The sequence below is a fragment of the Myxine glutinosa genome, chromosome 3 (genome assembly GCF_964187855.1).
Source record: "Myxine glutinosa chromosome 3, kmMyxGlut1.1, whole genome shotgun sequence".
In the NCBI taxonomy this organism is placed as follows: domain Eukaryota; kingdom Metazoa; phylum Chordata; class Myxini; order Myxiniformes; family Myxinidae; genus Myxine; species Myxine glutinosa.
Genome location: NC_136263.1, coordinates 20,562,611 through 20,567,330, shown reverse-complemented (window position 1 = coordinate 20,567,330; position 4,720 = coordinate 20,562,611).

Below are 4,720 nucleotides of genomic sequence, written 5' to 3'. Positions count from 1 at the left end.
CCACATTATGGACCACATGCCTGTGGCCGAGCACCACTTATGGACCCCATGGGTTGGGGCATGGCCCCTCTGCTGGAACCGGCCATGAGGGCCCGAAATCTTGCTGGCGGACCTTGGCCACAGGGCACCGATGCCCCACAGGTGAACCACACGTAGTCGGCCCTGTGGGCCATAAATAAAATAAATAAAAAAGGACACATTGGGTGCAAGTTTAATACAAATAGGCCGCCAGTAAGCAAAGCAAAGGAATGACAACATCTGGAAGACCAAATAATAATAACCAGCAGAGGGAGCCGAAGAGCAAGAGATCACCTGCAGGGTTAGGGGTTGTTGATTTATTTTTTATTCTTGAACTATGGTGACTGCACCGATTGGTGCTTGGGTGTGTATTGGTGCGTTTTTGGGTGCTTTCATGGTGCGTCGATGCAGAGCAGACTGTCTCCCCCCCAGAAAGAACAATCACAGGTCCTGGGTTAGTTTGTAAATAAAAGTAGTGTCAACTGTAAATAATGCTTCCCACCGTCAGTGTATAGTTTGAAGACCATTCCGCAATTCGGTTAACTGTGGGCGTAAGTCTGTTAGGCAGGGTGCAATGGAGCAGCGGGACACATTTATTTATGTTTTAAAACTGTCGCACTCAGGGTCAGGTTAAAAGTAGAGGGAACTACACCTACGTGTCACACTAAATAAAAGTTGTAGGCCCGGGACGTGCCTAAGAGGAGGAGGGTGCAGTGTTGCGGATATGAGGACTGTATTTTTTTTGATTGTGTGCTGTATTATTATTATTATTGTTTATTCTGCGCCCCCCTACCTCCGGAGCTGTGTAAAGGTGAAAGGGCATCTCATAATTAGTCCACAAGCAGACACGTCAGCCAAAGAATAGAATACCCCTGTTTGATAGTTATCTCTTATTCTGTGTTTTAGGGTAAGGCTGTGTCTCCCATTAATTGAAGTACTCCATTGCACCAGTGAAAGAGAATAGATCCCCTTTCATTCCCATCCCCAAAATCTCCATTCCCTTTTACATCCCCTCTGGTGATTGCCAAGCCTCGATTCCCAATTACCTCCCCTCCAATAACCGCCATTGAACATGTGCTCGAATCGGAGAAGAAAGGCGTGCCCGCCCGTCGTCATCAAGGGCGGAGCCAGAGGGTCGCGCGACCAACCAGGGCCGAGGTGAGCACCCCGATGGGCGTGTCCAAAAGGCCGGCGGCTTAATCGCCGGAGGCGCTATAAAAGGCGCACGCAAGAAGCAAGAGAGGGAGTCGTGAGTTAGTCGTCAGTGGAGGAGTCAGTCAGTGGAGTCGGTGGTCAGCTGCTTGCGTTGGTTGCGGTGAGGAGTCGGTGGTGGTGGTCAGTTGGTTGCGTTGGTTGCGGTGAGGAGTCGGTGGTAAAGAGTGAACGAACGCACAAGAAAGAGTTGAGGGTTTGGACCAGACGAGTCGGACAAGGCCTGGCAAAGCACGCGACGTCCACAGCAGCCACAACAGCAGCTTGGGGGCCTGAACGGCGGTTTGGAGCAGGGCCGTAAAGGAACGGCGGCTGCTAAACGCGCCGGTTGTACTGCGGGACCCCCTTGGACCTTCCTCTCCCTCCAGCCATCCACCTCCTGCCATTCCATCCTTCTTGTGTACGTGAGTTTGTTTTGTTTGTTCTGTCCCTGGGTATTTAATTAAGTCTGTAGGTAAGCTAGTATTTGCACTGTGTCACCTGCGTCTTATGTGTTGTAAATAAACCTTGATTGCTCCTTTTTTGCTTGTGTAAATAATAAATCCCATTACTCGTCTGTACGTCTTCTCGTTTTATTCCTTTTCCTCTTTGCATTTCGTCCTTTTAGTCTTTTCCCAGATTGGGCAGCTGCGGTGCGATACGGCCAAAGTTCTGGGTGAATCGGGTGAGTCGGGGATCCTGTAACGGTCGCGGTTGGACCATCCGCTCGGCCCATCATACCATCTAAACCGCGATCAGTAACAATATATATATATATACATATATATATATAACTGTGAGAAATAGTAGAAACTCCACAGTACGAGCAGGGCGTCTCATTTGCATTGAATAAATAATCGGGAGATTGAATAAGACGCGGACGTAGCTTCAGGGCTTCGATCTTTAATTCGACAAGCTTTCGACCAACAAAGGTCTTCTTCTGAGTCAGCCCCAAGTTCGACGGAAGTTATGATTTATTATATAAATAAATAAATGAAGAAGATTCAGGCAGGAATTTTTTCAGGATGCCGGCGATAGTTCTCCTAATCTTTCGAAAGGATACCGTGGGCTTTTTGACGTCTAACAACTAATACTAGCAGATGGGACACCTGGTTTAATGTCCATCCGAAAGTCTATACACACACACTGATGCTTCACCCTGCCTCGGAAACACCAGTATGAGTTTATAGCTGGGTGAAGCTTTGAATGCAGGCTGGACAACTTAGGCGAGTGTGCACATCTCTAGACTACTTTGACTACTACTACTTTAAGACTACTTTAGACTACTACTTTGGGCTATTTTTGTCAATTATTACATTGCCAATTCATTATTTTGGTTAAATCAGTAATTATAAAGCAATTTAGTGCTGAACTTCAAAAATAAAGAAAAAAACGTCATTGGGTATTAGAAAGAAAAACCTGCAGGAAAGAGATACCAAAGCAAAGGATCAACAACTGGGAAGCTGCCCTGATTAGAGCGGCAATGTTTGAGAGAGCCCTTGGAGCAAAGATGGTCCTGTATATAACACCTGATAACACAGTACCCCGATATATGTTACATCTTGAAAACATTGCAACTTAATGTCCACGAAAAAACGTAAAACATGATGATGAAGACTTTGGGCTACAGAGGGGTCTCGTTCCGCCTTCTGACACCCACTTAAACAGATTACAGCCCAGCACAGAGAGATCTGGACAACTCTTTCAGCGTCCTCTGTTCTCCAAAACAATAACTGTTGCAAACAGACACACACTCAGTCGGTTATCCGAAACCTGTGTACAAATGAGTCGGTCCAGGTGGGTTCCGTATTATTAGATAAATTTCCAGCTCCGCGGTGTTTTATTGCAGAGGGCTCGAGTGGGTAGGTCAGGGGTATAGCGTACTCACCTTTGAGTTGTCTACTTTGGGTTTGATCCTCACCTGACTATAAATGCACGTCACCATCGGGTCAGTGCTTGGCAGGCAGGGCATGGCATCAGTGAGTGCGTCAAACCAGGTATCCCATGGCCCAACTCCTGCCCAAACTTACAGTATTACCCTGCGGTAGAATGACAACCTATCCAATGTTATTTCCTAGATATGGAAAGTCCTGAAGCACAACCGATGCTCTGGAAATAGAGTAAGGATCATCGCAGACCTGAGTAACATTCACATCGAAAATGTTAAGTTACATAGTGTATACTTATTGGTAATAGTGAGTCGATCATTGGTAATTTGTAAACCCGTGCGCACCCTAACTGCAACAGAGCATCATCGCTACAATTCTGTAGTTTTTCTCCATGTCAGTGCCAGCCAAGGCCCCAAAATGTGCGCCTAAAGGCAATCGCTTCTTATCGCAGTGGGTCCGGCGACCCGTTGAGTGCAGAGTGTCTGGGCCGACCCTTGCCCGACCCACGAGCCCCCCCGGGCGTCTCCACCAGCTGCCGTCCCAAGCAGCCGCCTCGCCAAAGGCGTTACACCAGCATCACGCCCTCCTTGCCTCAGGCACGTCCCTACAGACTCCTAAACTCAATCCATGGACTCCATTATTATCAGCTATACATGCACATGCTGATGAGCCTCAGACAGAAGAAACTCCCGTCGATTGCATACAAAGCCTTGTGATTGGTGGTCTGTTTAAGTATCGTGAAGTTACAATGATTCCAAAGAAATTCTACAATACTATCCACTTAATAACAACGAACAATAATAATAATAATGGATCTCACCAAGCCCAACCGTTATTTACATCCATAGTAAAATCACGGCCTAAGTCCTACAGGCGTACACTATATAGCATTATGCTGATGGAAACTCGTGATTATGAGCACCATCTCCACACACATTCATTCTCAACTATAATCCGCCATTGTACATGCTCACACAATCTGTGATGGTGAACCAGGTGTCTGTGCACACCTACGTAGTGCGTGCGTTAAAGGGTCCTTGGAACGAGACACTGACAATATTCCAATAATCTGCCAACAAATTATTTATCAAAAAAAAAAAATTAGCAGGATTTTTTTTTGTTATCAATTGTATATAGTTCGATTTGAAGTTTCTTTTTTATGTTTCCGCTTCTTGTACTAATGTGAGCATCTCAGTCGGAGAACTTATGAGGATGGAACTGCAGAAGCAACGGATTGGTACCAGTGCTGGGACTCCGCACCGGTACCAATCCGTTGTACCAGTGCGGAGTTTTCGTTGCGATCGGTTCAGCTGTTTTTGCGGTACCTGGGAACAGACGAACAGACGGATTGGAGCAATCAGCACAAGCTCACGGAACGTACATGAAGTGCAGATTGTTGCATCACCCCCTCGAATTATTATGACTAGCAACGGTACCCGCCCTATGGGCGGGGCTTCAATTGGGAGGCCCAAATGAAAAGGCAAAATATGAGAAATTGAAGGATTTTTTTTATTTTAAACGATTTATATAAACATCCGTTAAATCATATCGCACGCAAATCATCAAAATCTAAACAGTACATATTTGTAGAATTTCAATAAAAGCCACATCATTTCATATCG